Below are 22,086 nucleotides of genomic sequence, written 5' to 3' on the forward strand. Positions count from 1 at the left end.
GGCAGACAGCGGCTGATAGTGGAACCAATTAACGAGCATGTCCCCTAATTCCTGCCGCAGCAGCCGGGTGCACCACGGATCCCCAGGCGGCTGCCCGCGAGCCCCGGGCGCCCCCCGCCCGGCGTTGGAAGGGGGCGTCCTCTTCCTGCGAGAAGGTGCGAGGCGCGGGGTCCCCCCAACCCCGGCTTGGGAGGGGGCGCTCCAGGCAGGAAGGCGCAGAGCCAGCCGCCTACGGAGCCCAAATGTTTGCAGCCGGGGCCGGGCGGGTGGGGCGCGCCCGAGTGGTCCGCGCCGGGCGGGGAAGGCGGAGGCTGGAGGAGGCGCCCGGCGCGGAGCCAGGCGGCGCCCGAGGGCGGAGGACAGGTGGCCGCGTGGCCTCTGCCAGGTAGCACGGGGACTCGGGGGCTGCGCGGCGCGGTCCCCGGGCTTCGCCTGACCCCGGGCCCGGCTAGTGGCCGCCTGCCGCGGAGGCGGCCCGGAACTGGGGGTGCCTGGGTGGGGCTCGAGGCCGCACCCCCGGGGCCGGGCTCGCCGCCGCCTCGTCCCCCCTCTCCGTTCCCCCTTCCCTTCCGGCTCAGCCCGCTGGCTCAGACGTGACCCCCGCGCGAGGTGTTGTCGCTGCGCGCTAGCCGGGCGCGCGTGACTCATGGCCCCGAGGTCGGGGACGGTGCGGGCGCGAGCCCTTTCTTGGCTCGGCCGGAGTGTGAGAGTGTCTGGAAGGAGAGCCAGGTCATGGCAGTGGGGCCCCCGGGGACCGCGGCGGCCGCAGAGCAGGAGGAAGAGAAGTAGGTGACGCGGGCCAGAGAGGCCCGTCCTCTCTGGCCCCGGGGCGGGCGCCTGCGGCGGGTCCCCTCGCGCCAGCAAAGTTTGGAGCCGCGGGCGCCGCGCGCCGGTCCCTCCCCGCGCAGTTCCCTCGGCGGGGTCTGTGCCGCCGCCGCCGCTGCCAGGGCAGGACAAAGGCTCATTAACACGTGATGGGACCGCGCTTCATAAATGGGACCGGAGCGAGAGGGAGCCAGAGCGCGAGCGCAGGGAGAGTCGGGGACCGCGCGCGCCGGGCGAGGCGACGGGCGCCCGGGCTGGCGGAAACGGGCGGCCCCACGCCGGGCCAGGCGGGGCGAGCGGGAGGACCCAGCGAGGAGCCCCGGCCAGGGGCGAGGCTCGCGAGCGCAGGGGGCGCCAGTCCCGATCGCCGTCGCGGGCGGGCGCTGGAGGCAGGGGACGCCGGCGCGCGGGCTGAGCGGACCGACCGACTTCCCGACCGACCGACGGAGGCACAGCCCGCTCCACCCCACCCCTCCTCGCCCGCATCCCCGCGCCGGCGCCGCCTCCCTCTCGCGACTCCCTCGGCCACCCCTTCCTTCTCCACTTCTCCGCCTCCGCCTCCTTCTCGGCTCCCGCGGCGCCAGTGCCTTCCCCTGGCCCGGGCGGGGCGCCTCGGTTCCCGGCAGAGCTCTCGGTAGAGTCAGGTGGGGGGACGTTTCGTTCAAGCAGAGCAGCAGCCCCTGCGCTGGGCGAGAGGTGCCGAGGGAGCTTCTCCCGCGAGGACCGGGGGATGCGAAGGGTAAGACCTGGTAGAGTTGCATTTGTAAATACTGCTCCCGCCTCCCGCCCCCTCGGGTGCTGACCAGTGTGGTTCCCAAGTGTCCTTCGTGGAGTTCTAATTCCGTGTGAGCGAATTGTGCACTGGTGTTTACCTAGCCTTAGAGCCCCTGCCTAACTGTGGTCTGTGCTACTTCTGGAGGTTTCTACCATTTACTAGTTATTGAATGTGTGAGCACCTGGCTGTCTGTATGCACGGATGTCTGTTTGTGGAAAATGTTTTAATAGTGCATGTTTGGAAAAACGGGCCCTTGAGCTGGTGCTTAATGCCTCTAAACCCCATCAGCAGCTGAGTCTTCCTGAAGAAATACATCGATCTCTGCACCAAACCTAGAAGCTGTCCAAAGTCAGATTATTAAATGTCATGTAAAGAAATGTATATCAAGTAATAAACTTTTGCATATAAAGATGTAGCTACAGGAACCACTTTTCTTTGAGGAAAAAGAAATTAGCCTTTAACTGATATCTAAATTTGAATGGTGATGGAACCATTGAATTTAGATGAAAAAAAGTTGATGTGGTCTGTTTAAAAGACATTACTTGCCAGGCTCACAATCACAAATGATCAGCTCCGGTGAAAGAGAATGTTTGCTGTGACAGACGTGAGAAACTGTTGTTTGGCCGTTTGAAAGTTTAAAAGCATCATGCCTATTTCTGATTTTAGTTTTCAGTTGAACAGATGAGAAAAAATTGAGTCACCTATTTGTTATTTTGTCTCGCATCTTTTTTATTTTCCTTCAGATAAGTGCTGTTCTTGCCTTTGTTGTTGCTTTCTTCATGTAGTAGCATCCTCAGGCATTTAATCCAATAAGAGATTCGAACAGATCTACCTACTGGTTTTAAAGGTGTTGAAATATATCTCAGTGGGTTCCATAACTTCTTCTCATTTGTGTTACCAAGTTGATATCTTTTGAACAATGGGGGAGATGCAGTTTCTCTGGGGAAGCTCAGTGGACAGTATCAGTGGGTGACCACTGCCCTCAGTCTGTTTTGCAGAATCCTGAGCAGCTCAGAGCAGCCAACCTTTAAGGTTCCCCTAGGTCTTTATCTGATTTAAAGTGTTGCTTTTCTAATCCCACCCTGCTGACAGTTTGCAGCAAAAGATACACTGATTGATTTTTTTCTCTGTCCTTTTATCCCCTTGTACTCCTTGCCCCTCCTCTGTTCTCTAACTCATTTAGGAGCGATGTTCTCAGAAAGGCTAGGTACAGTTTCTTAAGTGACACAGATTATTTTCTGATTATCTATACATGAACAGAATCCATGCATCTCCAGAATTTTAAACATTGCATACTGCAGGCAGTTACTGTAGGTGCAATAACAGTTACCACAGTTAGGCAAAACACTTGGATATGGTTTTTAAAAACTAGTTTAGGTTACCAAGAGAACTTACTATAAATGAACTCTTTTTATTCTAAAGATGTCTCCTACTCCAGACAAGGAGCAGTCTTGGCTCAGGTAGGTATCAAGTGTTTGACCGGGAAAGGTTTCCTCGTGTTCCTAAGCCTCTCTGGGGTAAAATAATGCCACAGGGCGGGTAATGCTTGGTTCTGACCTTTCAGAAAGAAAATTACTATGCTTTCATACTCATGGTTAAAAGGCACATTATATTCATATCTCCCCCTTTTAATAGCTAGCATCAGTATATATGCATATTAAAAAGAATGTTATGCCCTGTCCCTTAAAAGAAGCTGTAAATAACATTATTCACTTTGGAGAGTGAAGATTCACCTTCTGGGGAAAACAAAGTCCCGTCTTCCCTTGGAGTAGTGCTCGGCTTTGTTTGTTATCTGCTGTTTTCTGTCTTTTTCTGTTACCCTTTTCCCAGTGGACCACGTGCCTCCCTGTCTCGCCTGTGAGATTGTTCTTCTCTAATAAGCCTAGCTGCAGGATCACTGTGTTCTTTTTGGCATTTCAAAATGTTAAAATAGTGAAATTGTTAAATGTTACCAAGACGAAACTGCTGGGAATGAAATTCTCCAGAAGAACCACTATATCTGTGCTTGTCACAGCCTCTTCCAAAAGAAAACTCCTGCAGTCGGGTTGCCTCTTTTCTCAGGAAAGCAGCAGTCCCAGCGGTTGCGCTGATGCGTGTTTAGTATGTGGTATCAGCTTATTAAATTACTAAGGCGAAGCCTGAAAAACTCTTTCAGTTGTGTGACATACTGCTTGGCTTTAACTCGGAACCAATATTCACCACCAGAAAATTTAGACAGGCTCCGAGGTTGTCTTGCCTATTAGGTGGAATTAGAACTGGAATACTCGGCTTATCAGAATAAACTGTTATGAAATGGAACTTCTCATAGCAGTTTATAGTTCACCAGGCTTACCAAATGTTTCTTCCCAGAACACAGTTGGCCTAATAAGGAAAAGGATTATTTCCCATAATTAGCTCTCCAGGAATGCTGCAAAAAAGAGTAATAAATCAAACTTGGAAATACCTAACAACATGTGATGAGTAAAACAAGATTTGGTTGTAGCATCTTGAATTTGGTGAGGAAGATGGAGCCTGTCAGTTTGCTGCCTGTTATTCTCGGGGTAATGATGCCTGCTCAGCTGCGTGAGGCGCGCAGATGAGAGCTTTCATTCCTACAAAAAGGGATGCTGTGTCACCACTGGTGTAAACCCGTCTCTTTTATTTTTGTATTCATCATCTTCTAATTGAACTAACAAATTAGGGTGAAGCCAGTCTTTGGGCTTAAATTATTTATAATTCTGCTTCTGACTCTGGAATCACCTGGACCCAACATTGTTTGAAAAACTATGCCAAGGCCAGGTTTCTATATTGCATATCTATATTTTGAGGGGCCGAAAACTCTGCTGAGTTGTTTTTTTTTTCATGGATGAAGGCTGGTGGAAAAGTTAATGAGGAAATCACAACCAGTGGATATATTTTGTATTGGTAAAATTTTAGCCTCCTGTTTTCCCTCTGAGCCTCCAGCTCTTTCCTAATCGTGTTCTCATGATGAGGTTAACTTTACAGTATAACCACATGAATCCTGTTTTTGAGGGACTGGAAGGTTCAGCACTTTGTAACTAAATTGCTCTTTAATGTTTTGGTAACCATTTATCCACCCAATCTATATTCTTAGGTTAGATTGGGTTAACCTCATAATATATTGCAGATCAGCTTAGTTTTCTCCCATATATTTTCTGGACTAAAAGAAACAATAAATATCATCCAGAGTATATGTAGTGTCAAGTTATAGATTGCAGAATTTAAGATGACAGGATGTATAAATACACCTTTATATGTGTGTATGAATAAACTTTTTTCCTGGATGTGTAATTACAACTAAATTAAAAATTGAGACATGTTGCCTTGATATATTTGAACATATGATTCAGATTTTAAATAAATTCTACAAATTTGGGGAAATGTCCAAATTCAAGGGAACTGTGAAGATGGACATGGACAACTCAAGGCCAAAGGAAGTACCCACCTTGAATCAAAACAAGACTGTTCTTATTTTCCAGGAGAGTGGAAATCTATTCCAGTCTCCTATGTTCTAAGAATCTTGCAAAGATTCCAGGATGGGCAGAACCACATTCAATTATAGTTTTCTCATAAACACTGACTGTTGTGTTTAACACAGTTTTCACTGGTTGTTTATTAGTCTTGGAAAGAAAGTTGGGAGAAGATACACAAGGTTATTATGGGCTTCCCAGGTGGCACAGTGGTAAAGAACCCGCCTGCCAGTGCAGGAGACATAAGAGACGTAGGTTCCATCCCTGGGTTGGGGAAATTCCCTGGAGGAGGGCATGACAACCCACTGCAGTGTTCTTGCCTGGAGAATCCCAGGGACAGAGCCTGGTGAGCTACAGTCCACAGGATCGCAAAGAGGTGGACACAGCTGAGCATGCCCATATGCACACAGAGTTATCACTATGTCACAAGATTCATATTAATATAGTTATATTTGTTGGATAAAACACATTATAATGCTATTACAAGTAAGTAAAAACTATGGGAAATTTGTGAGGAGCAAAGGGGAAGGCTGTTTTAGTGGTTTTCCAGTGCTTCTCTTGGTACTCCTCGAATGATTTGAGGTTAGATGAACTTCTATCTCAAACAGGCCTGCATGGATAATAGGTATGTCTATGACATATCCGTAATCAGAGGTCAAAGTCGTTGCCTTAAGTAGTCAGTGTGATTACCTCCAGTTCTTACCATAAAATGTTTACTAAAAAGCTTTCCCGGGTCATATTTCTTTACTGAAGAGGGTGCCTCATGGAAAATAAAGTACATTTCATTGTAACAGTTTTTCTAGGGCAGTTGAGAAGACAAATATATTCTTGATCTAATTTTCATGGTTGCTTTCCATATATTTGAAGTACTTTTCATATAGATGATTGGTGAATAACTTTGGAATCTCCTCTAATTTGAAAGTTTCACTGGGACAGGTTAATTTCATAACTTAGGGAGCATGGAATTCTGAGGTTCAGAGTTGCATTCATATGTTTTTGAGGAAAGAACTGTGTACTCCCCTAATCTGAGCAAATGGGTCTGGCAGAGTCATTGCAGTTGTACTGAAATACTATGAGTTCTGTCTTAGCCCCAGCTGGGGAAATGTTCACACCTGCACTTTAGGAAAGCTTTCAAAGTTCTGCTTTGCTTGTTTTCTTTTGTTAGTGAACATGTGAGTTGAGACTGGTCAGATGGGAATTAGTGTTTTGGGGTTTTGGGTTTTTTTTTTGGCCGACTCATTTTTTTTTTTACCCCCTAGTGCTATTATTGCATTATAGTCTGTCATTTCGAATAAGCCTCTCAAAGTAAACTTTGCATTTTTGAATGAAAGGATTTAAGTTTCTTTTTCTTCTAACACAGATGGAAAATCATTTTCCCCTAGGAGTATGATATTTTATTATCTAATGTCTTATTTTTCCACTCTGATTTGGATTTTTAATTGTTTAGAGTTTGGATTCATTGAAAAGAAACTGGATACCTTTGACGTGATTCCTTACCATCATTATCAACTCTGAAGTGAAAAAGATTTTTTTCACTTCAGGAGATAAAGTACAGCATAGTTTCCAAAATTCAACAGTGTAATATCTATTTTTTTATTCCCACTCGCAAATTCTATGCTATTGCTTTTTAAAGAAAAGCAGAAGCGTTTTTCAAAGACGTGCCAGGCAATCTGTTGTGGGAGTTGAATATACTGGCAAATGCTTTCACAAACTGTGTATGTCAGTAGTATATTTAAATATAATTAAAATAAAATGTAATTAGGAAAGAATGTTTTTCAAAGTTTCTGTTGACATGGGAGGCTTCCCCTCTTTCTTGTATCATTTGTTTATCCATTCTTTAGGCCGTGTATTTACAGGAGATAATTGGAGTCAATATGAGTTCTGTAAATTGAGTTAAAAGGAGTCTGACCTTTAAATTGGTGATAAATTCCAGTACGCTTAAAACCAATGAAAGCAAATTTCCACTTTCACATATAGACATTTGAATAGGAAATTTTATAACCTTGATTTCTGTTGGTCTTTCCTGGTGACTCAGATAGTAAAGAATCACCTGCAGTGCAGGAGACCCCCGGGTTCGATCCCTGGGTCAGAAAGATCCCCTGGAGGAGGGCATAGCAACCCACTCCAGTGTTCTTGCCTGGAGAATTCCTTGGACAGAGGAGCCTGGTGGGCTAGAGTCGGTGGGGTCGCAAAGAGCCAGACACAACTGAGCGACTAACGCTAACTCACTCTGTTGGTCAGGAGGCTAAAAAAGGTGTTTTTAATATAGCAAGTGAACCGATATCATAGGTGATATGCCTTTGTCACTCTTGTTTGCTTCTAACTCAGTTATATTTAAATCAACTTGATTTATTCCTTTGTAAGGGAAGTTTATTTTAATACCACTTTGATCTGTGTATTTTGGTTTATTCCAGCATTACTTCTTAAATGGACCATATTTTCAACTCATTTCAATGCATGGCTACCAGAATTTCCAAGTGTTGTCTCTAGCTTTGTACAAGTTGTGGGGAACAAGTGATATGCACATGAAGAAAAATGAAAAAAGACTTGAAAAAGTTAAACAATTTAACTCATAACCAAAGTAAGGAAATGATTGCCCAAAGAATTCTGTATTTTTGCCTATGTGGGAATATGACTTTAGAAAATATACGACTCCTTTTAAAAATTAGATCTAAGTTCATACACATCAGAAAAGGGGGAAATCTTTGAATGATTTTAGTCCTCGGCTAAGGAAACTAATTATGAGTAATCTATGATCCATTTTTATTGATGAAATAATTATAGAGGAAACAGTCTGCCCAGAGTCATATATTTAAGTGCTTGGGGATATATTTCCATGTATTTATAACTTGTAGGTATTTTTGAAAGATCTCTGCCAGCTATAAGCAGTGCAAATTGCATAATTACCGGGGTAGTTCTGTAAGATAATTTGCAATAGATTTGCATTGGTTGGGCCTTCTGCAAAATTTCCATTTTAGTTTGCCATTTTCTGGGTTCATCTCCTGTGATACATTATTTTATGGTTTGGGGGAAAAGAAGAGAAAACAGAAATGTTTCCAGCTTAAAAAGAAAATAAGCTGGAGTGTTACTTTTATTTTTTCCTGTTCTTTTATGCTCAGTAATCGTGAGTTCCTTCACAATGGTGTTGAAAGACATGGTTAGTGGTCCTATCAAACTTTGCCTAGGCTTTGTAAATAGAATTAAGAAAAAATGGTATGCAGTTTTTAATTTATGTCTGCAGCTGGGTAAGTACATGTTATGTCTTGAAGCCACTTTTCTTTGCTGGACAAAAGATCTAGCAAATAAGTTTCCTGAAAAAGTGCAGAGAAGCTTGGAGACTGAAAATCCTTGAGAGGTTCTTCACGCCTTACCCTCATTTTCAGGCTAGACTACATTGTTCTATTTCAATCAAATAGAAAAAGCTTGATTTTAAAGATCTTCTGTGGGAGATTATTTTATATTATTTTATGCTTCCTTTGCAATCCATTTCAATGATCTTAAAACCTATACTCATAGAATATTCTTTCTTCCTATCTAACCTCAATACTTCTTAAAGGTTAGTTTTATTTTCCTCCTTCATCTGGTCTTTTTCACAGGTCTCCATCTTCTTTAACAATGGTTCTAAAACCTCAGAGTGTCTTAGACTCTCCTGGAGGCCTTGAGAAGACACAGAAGTGCCCTAACTCAGAAACACAGAGTTCTTGATTCTGTAGGTCTGACGTTGGACCTGAGACTACGCTTCTCTCTAGTTCCCAGGTGACGCTGATGCTGCTGGCTGAAGAGCATCCCTTCAGAGCCATTGACCTATAAAATTGTTTCCCAGGTTGCTCAGTGGTAAAGAATCTGCCTGCCCATGTAGGAGATGAAGGAGACGCTGGGTCGGGAAGATATCCTGGACGAGGAAATGGTAGCCCACTCCAGTATTCTTGCTTAGAAAAATCCCGTGGGCAGAGGAGCCTCGAGGGCTACAGTCCACAGGGTAGCAAAGAGTCAGACACGACTGAGTGAGCTCACAAGTACAACCTATAAAATAACTAACTAGGTGTGCACTCCCAAACCACACGTGATTTATCGGACTACTCTTCAAGAGGTATGCTGAGATGTCCAGCCTGTGCTCAACCATCTTATTTCCTAGTTCTTTATCTTCATGTCATTTTTCTCAATGCTTCTAGTTCCTCAACTCTGTTCAAAATCATATAGCTGTATCACACAAACCTTAATTCAAAATCAAACTCTGAAATAAGTATAATAGAACTACTTCATGGTTTCAGTGGCATGAAAATTCTGACCTTGCATACAATTTGTTACATTTCCAAAACATATTTTTACATCATTATTGAAACCAAGTTCTTCTAGTTCTATTTGTACATTATAATTTGCATCTTGAAAGCATATTTTTTTCTGCTTATATCATGTATTGTTCGTACACACTGAAACTTTTTTTTATTAAAGTAGGTAATTTTCAACTAAAGTAGGTGATATGTAAGTACCTAGTTTTTAAAATCACATTTAAATGGAACCCTGAACTTAACAATAAAAATGTTTAAAATTATTCCAGCAAGAAAATGATAGGAAGGAAATTGAGTTGTTTAGAAAGCTACTGTATCCTTGATTTGTATGAGTATTTGAACAGATACTAACTTCTCTTGTGAAATATTCCATTTTAGCTTCTGTAAGAATAGAAAATAATTTTCCATTCTTTTTCATCACAGAGTTATGACCTGTGTTGGTGATTTCATAATTGAAAATTGGAAAGCCAAATGTTTCATAAAATAGAAATGAGTTGAGTTTGTTATTAGAATTGATTTTGGGCTCCCAAGATACTCCCTTCTTACTTTTAGCATCTCTTGGCATAAACATGTCATTTGTTTTCAGTATAACTACTTTCCTTTACTCATTCTTAATTACTTTCTTGAGGCAGAATTCCAAATACTCACAATTAATATTTATCAATATATTAAATTTTCTCAATGCCCTTTTGCTTCAGAAAAATAATCAAAAATTTTGTTTTTTTAGGCAATAGTAATAACCCATTTTAACCCTCTCTAACATGTTTTCTTATTTATGTTTAAATTAATTCAATTGTAAAACGCATAAAATGTTGTAGCAGGAGAAGTTGCTCAACCAAAGCAAGAACTATATCCACTGAACAGAGTCACAAATTGATTCCTGAGGGCTTATAAAAGCCACTCCATCTAGTGGTTGAATTTTCACATAACTTCTCTTGACAAGTTGTTTTGAAAACACACTTGCACATGGAGAAACCACTTGGGAAAAATCAGTGCATAATAGTATGCATTTGAGGAAAACGTCCATTATAATCATAGTTTTATGTATTGTCTTTAAAGGTCTATCAACAGTGTATAATTAGAATTCATTCACAGTTGTGCATCTCACAAAAATCTCCTTATATATCATTTTTATGTGGCCAAACATTGAGGTTCATAATACACCAGGCTGAACAAGGATCAGAATAAAAAGTAAATACCTGATCTTTGTCCAGAACTTCTGCTTGCCATCAATATAATTTCTGTTTGAAACTGAGATCAAAGATCCTGGGATAAACAGTTGTTGATGTCTTCCATGTAACTTTTACATCTGGGCAGTTCTTTGCAGATGGATGTTTGTATAACCAAGGCTCAGGTTTACTTCCCTGATGATCAACGGACTTTACGCCAAAGAAAACTAGCCACAGTTAAAAGTCATTCTGCTGGGATAGCCCTGCTCTATTGCCAACATTGATTTAGTAAGCAAGCATTCTAAATGCTTGTTTACTAAATGGCGGGCAGAGGGCCAGGCAGAGGACATTCGAGACCATATACTCCAAGTCCCTACCCTGCTCTCAAGGTGTTCATGATCTGAAGGGTTTCGACACAAGAAAGACTGCTCTAGAATGACTCAGCATCGCCTGTCATCTCTTCAGGGAGAAGACTTCAGAGCACGTGTAGGAAGGGCATTTACCCCAGTCAGAACTATTTGATGATGAAGTACCATCTGCCTGTTACACGTACTCATATCCTGCTCACTCCTGTCTTCTGTGGGAGGGGAAGGGCAGATGAATGGACTTTATTTGAAAGGTTTGTTGGAAGAGAGAACTGTTTCCCTTGTTTCCTTGACCCACATCCATTATCTAGGTGTGATACATGGATATATAATATCTGCAGTGTTCAGCAGGATTCCCAGGTGGCACTAGTGGAAAAGAACCCGCCGGCCAAGGCAGGAGACTTTAAGAGATCAGGTTTGATCCCTGGGTCAGGAAGATCCCCTGAAGGAGGGCATGGCAACCCACTCCAGTGTTCTTGCCTGGAGACTCCCATGGACAGGGAAGGCTGGCGGGCTTTGATTCATAGGGTTGCAAAGAGTTGGACACAGCTGAAGTGACTGAGCGTGCACACAAACAGTGTCTAGCACAGAGCACATGCCCAATACAGACCTTACACAGAGCGTGTGAAGGGCCTGTGACTTTGTATCCATCTGCACCTTACATTTAACCCAGCTCTGCCTGTGCCTTTGAGTGCCAGGAGTCAGTCACGGGCTCTCCGTTTCTGGAGTCCTTCTGAGGATTTCTTCTGCCTGGATTCCAGGCAAGATTTTAAGAACTCGCCACAGAAAGGCAGTCTCTCTCTGGGCCTAAGAAAACCACTCTGCTCCCAGTGGAAAGTGGGGTGACTTCTACTGAGTCCAAATATCTCTGTTTGAGCAACGGCTGTTTCAAGCTTTTGTCAACCGACAACCATCGTGTCTCGTTCAGGCATGAAGAAAGTGCCCTCCCCATTCCTTGCAGGTGTTGTGGAAACTCATCACTGCTCACGGTCCTTGTAATTGACGACTGAAGGAAAAAAGGGTCTGTATAAGTTTTTTCTTAAATAATGGCAAAGACAAGTTAGATTTTATTTATTACTTGCTAATAGCCACTGGAAATGAAGTGCTAATCCAGGGCTGAGATTTATAGCTTATAGTTAATTGTTATACTTTGTCCCTAAAACCTGTGGGATAAGGATGATTTGCAAGTGCTCTGGGCAACCTTTTTTTACTGTCAGCAGATCTTTCTTTCTGATTTTAGTTGTTCATTTTGTAAAATTATTAAGTACGGTATTTATTACCTCCTTTCTCAAAGTTAGTTCTTTCCTTTGCCTTACAAATGGAAAGGAGAATGTCTTTTAAAATGGTTTCTGGACCTCAAAGTTGAGAGCCGAGGTGTTGACTTAGGCAGTCCTGGGTTGAATTTCGAACTCCCCCCTTTCTGGTAGGAAACCCTGGGCAATAGCATTTCACTTCTCTAAGCCACTGTTTTCTCATATGTAGAATGGGAATTGTAATAATACCTAATTTATGTGGATATTACACAAGAATAGTGCATAGCCTTAGCATGATGCCTGGCACATAATGTTTCTGCTTGAAAAATATTTGGGAATTGGAATTTTCACTGTCATGCATTTAATCACCCGAGTCACCCAATCACTTTGAGATTTGAGCCTGGGGAAGCAAGACTTGATTTTTAGTTGGACTTCTTTTGTCTGTTAATGGACTAACAAAGAGAAGATACTTGTTTTGTTGTTGAAAGATGAGTGAATAAACCAAAAGGTGTGTTGCTCCATTAGATAACATGTTGCACATTTTAAGTTATTGCTGTCCTTGACAATGACCTGTAAAGATAACCTGCCTGCTGGGTTCTGCATATTGCTTTTGGCCTATATTGATCAAATCTCATATGCCAGATAAAGACAGTCTTGTGGAGTATTTTGTATATGGACCATGGCTTCTATTAAATCAAAGAGCTGCAGATTCTATTTTAAGGGATGGCTGCTTCCATTATGCTCTTCACAGCTTTTGTAGAAAAGGGATCTCCCCCACCCCCAACCAGGCACCTCTCCCTCCACAAATGCAAAGGCGGTTGGTAGGAGGAAACATCACAATTCCAGAGCAAAAGCAAATGATCAATGGAATTGGTTATAGAAGTCAGCAAGTCTAAGGAATCGGTTCATTTGTATCATTAATTTGCTTTTGTGATAGGCTTTCCTTCTAGCATTGTCACCTCATAGTGCTTAATTTGATGTTGTTTAAAGGCATCATTTCTTGAGCCCTAAAATTCTTTATGTTTTAATAAGACTTCAAAAGTTAAATAAGTAGGCATATATAAGGTTAAATTTGAACTGAAATGTAGCCTTATAAATATCCTAATGCTATTTAGTTCATATTAATAGATATTTTTTATGAAAAATCTAACTCATATTGTTAGTAAGAATAGACCAGAGAAAAGGGTGCATTTAATAACTTCTGCTGTATATTACAAAATACAAGAAAAGCTAAAGCTTTCAGAACCAACTGAGCATTACCAGCATAATGGAATTTTCTTTTATATTAATATATGAGAAAGAGAACATTAACACAAGGAAGAAGAATTGGGTATTTTTGCCTGAATCATCAGGATAATTAAGTCAATCTTTGACTTTGCTGTGGAAGATGATGCAATAAGTAACCAAAGTACTTTAATAATTCCAAAGCTCAACTGGTTGGGCAAGAGTGAGAAAAGACTCAATTGCCCATTCAGCTGTAACAGAAACATCATTCATCTAGTTGTGATGTTGGCACATGAGATCTGCCGTGTATATGAAGGACATGCCTTAGACATAATGCAGTTAAAATTTTCCCTACTAACTTTAGAGAAATACATGAGCAAGTTATTTTTCTTGATCAAATTAAGATAAACCAGACTTGTTCCCAGAAATGAATGGAACATAACAAATATATCCACTGGCACCTTCCTTCTCTTGAAACATTCACAATGCTTTTTTATGAGGTTAGCCAAGCAGATGAAGAATTGGCCTAGAGCTCCTGTATTTGATATCCTGAATCCCTATTAGTCTAGACATGGTGAACTTGGCATTGTTTCCTTAAAGCATTTACAAACTTAGAATCTAGAAAAGGAGCCTAGTGGGCTGATACAGTCTGTAACTACAATGGGAGCAGCAGTGTTTCTGATGCTTTTAGAGGATTTTCTGCCTTCCTGGATATGACATCATGCAGGAATCTAATACTGTATAGTGCCTTCCCACCCCACCCCCGCCAAGATGCTACAAGGATTTTGACTCCAGAATCAACAGTGACAAATATCTAAATTACTTAAGTATCATTCTAAAACAAAGAAGGTCCTCAGTGGAGCAATGAAGATTAAAATACTCTGTTATTAAATTATATTGATACAGGAAAGACTATTTGAAGTCTTGTTTTAAAGACTTACTTCATGCTCATCCTAAGAACATGGATATTTTATACCCTTGATGGTTATAGAAACAAAAATATGGACTCTGAATAGACTTTAAAAAAAACCCCATGCTGCTAAACCCATGAAAATTTCTTGATGATACTATAGGCTGCTGGTTGATATATAAGTTTGGAGATGGTGGATGGAGAAGTGGGTGTGCATAGAGATGGAAAAAAAGAACAGGTGATATTATTCTAAAAAATTGAAACTTTTTAAAAATAATAAGATTCAATGTATTAAAGTATTTTTATTATTGTTATTATAAAGGACTTTCCAGATGGCTCAGTGGTAAAGAATCCACCTGCCAATGCAGGAGATGCTGGAGACACAAGTTCGATCCCTGGATCCAGAAGATCCCCTGGAGGAGGAAATGGCAACCCATTCCAGTATTCTTGCCTGGAGAATCCCATGGACAGGGGACCTGGTGGGCTACAGTCCGTAGGGTCACAAACAGTTGGACACGACTGAGCAACTAATTGCACATGCATGCATAAAGGCATGACAGCCTAAATTAGAGTATGTTGCTTATTTTTTAAAAAAGCAAAATTCTAGGAAAATCACCTTAAATGTCATTCAGTCATTCTTTTAGTATAATAGTAATAAAAACCAACTGTTTATTTAATAGGTGCATCTACGCATCTTGCTGAACATTTGCAATTATGATTTTCCCAGTAGCAAACAAAAGCAAAATTAATGGCAGCTGCATCCCCCACAAAGCCTAAGCTATATTACTAATGAACTCTCAAAGAACACTCTCATTGCAGAAAAATAATCAGGTGGAAATTACTGTAATAATCCAAAGGTAGAAATAAAGGAAAAGAATTACCAAAAACGCAGAGAACAGTCTTCCTGCCACGATGCCATTAACTGTTAAAATAGCCGGAGCACAGTGGTATTTTGACATTACTAAGATTCTTGAACTGCACAAAATCCATGTATATTTTAAATTGCATTCTTTAATTATAAAGTTGGCTTACATTGGACGGAAATTACTCTATATTTCATAACCATGCCATGCCCTGCCTCTGATTTTAACAAGCTAGTTTGTTTTCATGAAAGTGCTTGGTCACATTAAAATGGGAAATTGTGATCACATATATGATGATCTTAATATAGAGTAAATCACAGGCGTGCATGTTTTGCATTATTGAAATAAGGTCCATGATTCTTTGTCTTTACTGAGAAAGCATTATAGCTCTTCCAAATGCTAACATTTTCATCCTTGAGGACATGCCAGTAGGCAGATTTACCTAGATGGGCTGGGATAGGAAAGACTGATTTAGTAGGAGGTAGTCTTAATTACTGCTGGCAAAATGCCTTAATTGGTGCTTGTAAGAGGCTGGAAGACTTGAATATACTATAAAATGCAAAATGGCTTTATCCTAGTTATTGTTCTTCCTTAAAAAAGAGTATAAAGTCCAAAGGCAGAAACTCTGGAGTCTGAGAAACATAGGTTCAGCTACAAATTCCTCACACCTGGACAGTTTATTTAAAACATAAGGGCCTCCATTTCCTTATATGCAAAATAGGATTATAAATAAGCACCTGATAGAGTTGTTATGACAATTTAGTGATAGAATATATGCAAAGTCTCTCAAATGCCTGGAGTATCATAGACATTCAGTAAAGCTTCTGCCTCTCTCACCCATGTGTGTATCTTTTATTTGCTTCATGCTTTAAGTGCTGAGAGGAAAATCAAAATGGAATAAGCAGCCTATGAGCTAATTAAGCCAATGAATTATCTGGAAGTATAATTAATAATATATGGCAAAGAGTCATTATACTAAATAATGATAACAATAATTAATATTTATTACAGGCTTAAATTTTGTGCCAGGCACTATGTTAAATACTTTACATGCGTATTTTCTTTCATTTAATTTTTAGAACAATTCTATGATTCCTCCACTTTCCTTTTCCACTTCTTTCTTCCCATTTTACAGATGAGATAATGAGCCTTAGAAGGATTAACTACTTAACCAAATATAGCTCTGATACTAATCTTGGTTTACTAACTCCTAATTCAATGTTCTCTTCATTACTAGTGCTTTGATTAATTGGAATCAGTGGGGGAAAGCACGCAGATGGTAGATTAGGGAGATGATATATCATAACGATTAAAAGCAACTCCAGACCTGTGATATCCAATATGATAGCCACTAGCCACATGCAGCTATTAAGCACTTGAAGTATGGTTAGTTCCACGTGTGTTAGTCACTCAGTAGTGTCCAACTCTTTGTGATCCCATGGACTGTAGCCCACCAGGCTCCTCTGTCCATGGAATTCTTAAGACAAGAATACTGGAGTGGGCTGCCATTTCCTTCTCCAGAGGATCTTCCAGACCCAGAAATGGAACCCGCATCTCCTGCATTGCAGGCAGATTCTTTACTGTCTGAACCACCAGAGAAGTCCAAAGCTTCTTATTTAATGTGAGTTCCACATGTTGAAAGAAAATATTTTGGATGCGTTGGGTTAAATAAAATATACTGTTAGAATTAATTTCACATTTTACCTTTTTCTTTTTACCCTTGATCAGTTCAGTTCAGTTCAGTCACTCAGTCATGCCTGACTCTTTGCAACCCCATGGACTGCAGCACGCCAGGCCTCCCTGTCCATCACCAATTCCCAGGGCTTACCCAAACCCATGTCCATCGAGTCAGTGATGCCATCCAACCATCTCATCCTCTGTCGTCCCCTTCTCCTCCTGCCCTCAATCTTTCCTAGCATCAGGGTCTTTTCCAGTGAGTCAGATCTGCGCATCAGGTGGCCAAAGCATTGGAGTTTCAGCTTCAGCATCAGTCCTTCCAATGAACACCCAGGACTGATCTCCCTTAGGATGGACTGGTTGGATCTCCTTGCAGTCCAAGGGACTCTCAAGTGTCTTCTCCAACACCACAGTTCAAAAGCATCAATTCTTTGATGCTCAGCCTTGTTTATAGTCCAACTCACATCCATACATGACCACTGGAAAAACCATAACCTTGACTAGACGGACCTTTGTTGGCAAAGTAACGTCTCTGCTTTTTAATATTCTGTCTAGGTTGATCATAACTTTCCTTCCAAGGAGTAAGCGTCTTTTAAGTTCATGGCTGCAATCACCATCTGCAGTGATTTTGGAGCCCAGAAAAATAAAGTCAGCCACTGTTTCCACTGTTTCCCATCTATTTGCCATGAAGTGATGGGACCAGATGCCATGATCTTAGTTTGCTGAATGTTGAGCTTTAAGCCAACTTTTCACTCTCCTCGGGTGCTCAAGGCAGCTGCTAAATGAGGAGGGAGGTTTTGTGTACTGCTGTGGAATTGTCTTCACGTACACTTTTAAAATCAACATGCAAAACACTGTATGTAGTGTTGGTTAAAAGGAAAATAAGGAGGGAATAAATGTATATGTATTTGCTTGACTATGCTTGGAATACCTCTGGAAGGAGTACCAAGAAGTGTCTTGTCTCTAACGAAGAAAACTGGTTGATTGGAACATTGGAAAGCGAGAGGTTAGGCTGATTCTTTGCTGTATATCCCTTTGTACATTTTGAATTATATGAGTGGAATGTGTACATAAAAATAATCCGAATTTCAAAGAAATTAGTTTTTAATTAGGCAATGTGAAGGGAGAATTAGTTACTTTAGAGAAGATGACTTATCGGATGGAGGTCTTGGACTGGCCCCAAGAAATGCTGGGCTCAAGCTTTGGTATTCAGGCCAAGTGTCCATTGAATTTACTACCTTTCTCTCTTCTAATTTTAAGAAAAGGCAAATATATATTTTTAAATCACGGCTTTCGTGTGTCAGTAAAATTCAACTGCCACCATGTTAGTTTTGTGGGAGGATTTCTAAGGGAGCCCAGCTTCCCCCATCCCCCTCCTTCACCTGCCATCATGTTGTCAAGCTGGTGAGTCACATAAAAAAATAAAAGACACCAGTCCTGTGTTTGGAAAGCACATTCTAGTTATGGAAATAAATATGTAAACTCATGAGAGAATGGTGTAGTACGGTCTATAATAGAAGGGGAAATTGGGAGAACTACTTCTGCATGGAGGGAAGGGCAGGTCAAGGAGGTCTCAGAAAGATAAGCTAACAGAGACCTTGGAAATGAGTATTTCAGACAGAGGGAAGGGTAGGAGGAAAGGAGGAAGGTGTGCAGGGTGATTCAAGGGGTAGGGGCCATCTCCTAGGCCAGTGCGCTGTGTGTTTTAAGTACGGGGGGGAGTTGAGAAGCAAAACCGAGATTTGAGGATGTGCCAGGGCCATTAATGGCTCTCACAGATTATAGCATTCTTCTCTGTCCCTCCTGTTATATAAACACTTTCATACTTGAGTGGAGTTGTTCAGCAAATGTAAATTTGCACAAAGAGCAAAGTTGACTCAAAAGTTGTGGCCCAGTGGTGGGCGCATGTAGGGCCTTTTCTGGAAGAGCTGGGGCTGTGAGAAAGGACATGATGGGCAGATGGCTGAACCGGGAGCCTGAGGACACTTGGGAGTGAGCAGCGGGGGCCAGGCTAAGACGGGAGCTCCGGAGAGACCTGAAGAGTGGAATCAGGAAGCAGTGGGCAGCCACTGTGGCTGTTGGACTGCAGTCTTTATTTCTGCACCCTGTGTAGCCTCCACAGCTAGCCTGCCTCCCGGGGGCCCTTGATCGGGCTTTACCGGTCCGCGCCCTCGGGCTCCTGCCTCTGGTCACACCGTTCCCAGCCCCTCTGCCGGTGTGGGAGGGAGTACAGAGCCAGCTCAGAAAAGGAGCTCGCCGTAAGTTCCTGCGTAATGCCGGAGTTTAACCGCGGGGGATTCAGGGCCTTTGGTCCAGTGGTGTCTCCATACTGCCAGCACAGGTCACACTGGGGTCATGCAAAGGGCCACAGGACCGGGAAGGGGTGAAGGGAGCCCTCCTGACTTCCCTGTCATACTGACTTTGTTCACCGTCTGATGAAACATTGCTGATATTCTTGCCAACCACTATCTAGCCAAAGCTTCCCATGTATATTTAGGCTAGGTAATCATTACACGGGGCTTCCCTTGTGGCTCAGAGGGTAAAGAATCTGCCTGCAATGTGAGGGACCTGGGTTAGATCCCTGGATCAGGAAGATCCCCTGGAGAAGGAAATGGCAACCCACTCTAGTATTCTTGCCTGAAAAATCCCACGGACAGAGGAGCCTGGTGGGCTACAACTCATGGGGTCTCAAAGAGTCAGACACAGTGGAACAACTAACACAGTCATTACACAGGCAGCTTCCATGTAAAATATCAAAGTCATGGTAAGTCGCCTCAGTCAGATCTAACTCTTTGTAACCCTACAAACTGTAGCCCCTTAGGCTCCTCTGTCCACGGGATTCTCCAAGCAAGAATACTGGAATGGGTTGCCGTGCCCTCCTCCAGGGGATCTTCCCAAGCCAGGGATCGAACCTTGAGTCTCATGTCTCCCGCGTTGGCAGGCGAGTTCTTTACCACTAGCGCTAACTGGGAAGCTGTAAAATATCAACAACCTCATCTAAATAGAACATTTTTCTAGCACAAATGGATTGGGTAGCAATTTAGGCAAGATACCTTGATTCAAGCTACATGCTTTATTCCCATGATGATTGGGAGAATCTGTCCCTCACCTTTTCCTCTTTTGAAATATGTATATTCAATCAACCAATATATATAGGGTCCCCTTCTATACGGTAGGCATTACACTACATGCTGTGGGTAAACACTAAGATAAAATTCCTTCCCTCAGTGAGCTTACTGTCTATTGGAGGGGCAAAACAGGTGCAAACACAGAGAAATGTTAGACTATTAAATAAGTGCTGTGACAGAACTCTATTTGAATATTCTAGGAGCCCCAGAGTGGGTACTTCCTCTAATCATGGGAGCTGTAGGAGGTGGTGACATCAAGTTGCAGGAAAAGACTTGAGCAGATGGAGGAAGGGAGAGGATGTGTGCTCAGAGGAGTATGAAAAGTGGTGGAAGCTAAAGCACCGAGTTGAAAAGCGGTGGACTTGCTGTGTTCATGGAGCCGGATTGTCTGGTGCAAGTGGCAAGTCCGGGAGTGATGAGAGGAGGGTTGAAGAGACAGGCAGGGGTTCGATGACCCTGGGAAAGAAGCCTTTTACTAGACTTTGTCCTGTGGGTAATCGGGATGGTGGTGGAGACCTTTCCTGCTCAGGGGGAAGAGAAGCTGCAGAACTCTGAGCACAGGGAGTCAGAGTCGGATCTGAACGGCGCTCAGCTGGGCCTACCCCGAAGGCAGAGAGAAGAGCCGTGTCGGATGGTCTGGAGATCATGAGCCTGAAAGGGAAACCTTGTGAATGAATTTGAACTTGGTCTTTAGGGCAAAGAGGTTGAAACAGGGGAGTAGCATAATCAACTACCTATTTTGTGAAGATCCCCACAGCAGCTATTTGGGAAGTGGTCCAAAGGGGATCGGTCCAGAGAAAGGCAGGAAAACCAGCCGTGAGGATGGTGCTCAGGTTCTGGTGAGCTGTGACGGTGGCCTGGACGTAGAATTGGCAGGATGTGGGGAGCTGGGCCACATTTAGCACATTGTGCCTATTCCCAGTTACTCAACAAACAGTGAGAAGCATTTCAGGACACTTACAGTGGTCATTAAAATGGTTTTCTGTGCCTCTGTGTCCTGTCTACACCCACATTAATTCTACTTACTCTTGGCGTAGACACCCTCTTTTGGGGGAAGACGCCTTCAACCCCTGGATTGCTGCTCCCACAGCATCGTGTGTGGCCTTGACCGTCCCTAGCATCATGCTTCCTTTATACTTGCAGGGCCAGCTGCCCGTCTCCTCTGCTGAACTTCATGCAGTCACGGGCTCTTCCTGGGTGCTGTTCTGTTCCCAGGGCCTCATACCGTCCCTGGCACGTAGGGGGTGCTCCATGATTTGTTGGATGAATGAATAAATGAATTATTAGTTCAGATACAGGTGGGATCTCTGTATTTTACTAGAAGATTCAGAATTTTTTTCAGTAGGGGAACAATTTATTATTTAGTTTTAAACATTTTTACATTTTATTGGCATGTAGTTGCTTTACAATGATGTCAGTTTCTACTGTGTAGCAAAGTGAATTATACACACATATATTATATATATATATTTATATTTGTATACATATTTTCTCCCCCCACCCGCCTTTTTGGATTTCCTTCAGCATTTTAATTGGATCCAAGCTAATGACTATCTTTCCCCCTCCTCAATATTGTATTATTTATTTGGGAACAAAAAGAAGACAATTAGTAAGTAAAATATTGACTTTCATGATTTTTAAGATGATTACAGATATCACTTTGTGTTTTTAACGTTGGTTGTTGGTTTCAGTCACTCAGTCGTGTCTGACTCTTACAACCCCGTGGGCTGTAGCCCGCCAGGCTCCTCTGTCCATGGGGTTCTCCGGGCAGGAATCCTGGAGTGGGTTGCCATTTCCTTCTCCAGGGTATCTCCCTGACCCAGGAATTGAACCCAGGTCTCCTGCATTGCAGGCAGATTCTTTACCAACTGAGCTATGGATAGTTCTTCTTTATGTTGAGGCCATTAGCACTGAACATTATGTTTGTTTCAGGAGTACGACGTCATTCTTTAACTCTCTCACCTGTCTCGATGTGGCCCTTTTACGGTTTGTTGTGAAGTGCCATTCAGCTGGTTTTCAAGTCTTTTTCAGAGGGAATTGTTCCATTTGTAGCTGTAGATTCGGTGGCCCTGTGGTAGGAGGAGCGTTCAAGACCTTTCTACACTGCTATCTTGGACTGCCCTCACTATTTTCTTTTT

The 22,086-nt window shown here is 42.5% G+C and overlaps 1 protein-coding gene across 4 annotated transcripts in view; it reads left to right on the forward strand.

The window, feature by feature from the left end:
• Positions 1–303: 303 nt before the first annotated feature.
• Positions 304–22,086, forward strand: part of CNR1 (cannabinoid receptor 1) — a 29,227-nt gene continuing 7,444 nt past the window's right edge. Inside the window, exon 1 of one of the 4 annotated variants that reach the window (XM_061131666.1) lies at positions 304–385. The gene's annotated coding sequence lies outside the window, so the exon portion shown is untranslated. Of the gene's footprint in view, positions 386–634; positions 786–1,288; positions 1,565–11,861; positions 11,915–22,086 lie in introns of those variants that run through there. The other 3 variants (XM_061131665.1, XM_061131663.1, XM_061131667.1) reach the window with 3 other exon arrangements.

The sequence above is a fragment of the Dama dama genome, chromosome 28, assembly GCF_033118175.1.
Source record: "Dama dama isolate Ldn47 chromosome 28, ASM3311817v1, whole genome shotgun sequence".
Classification (NCBI taxonomy): domain Eukaryota; kingdom Metazoa; phylum Chordata; class Mammalia; order Artiodactyla; family Cervidae; genus Dama; species Dama dama.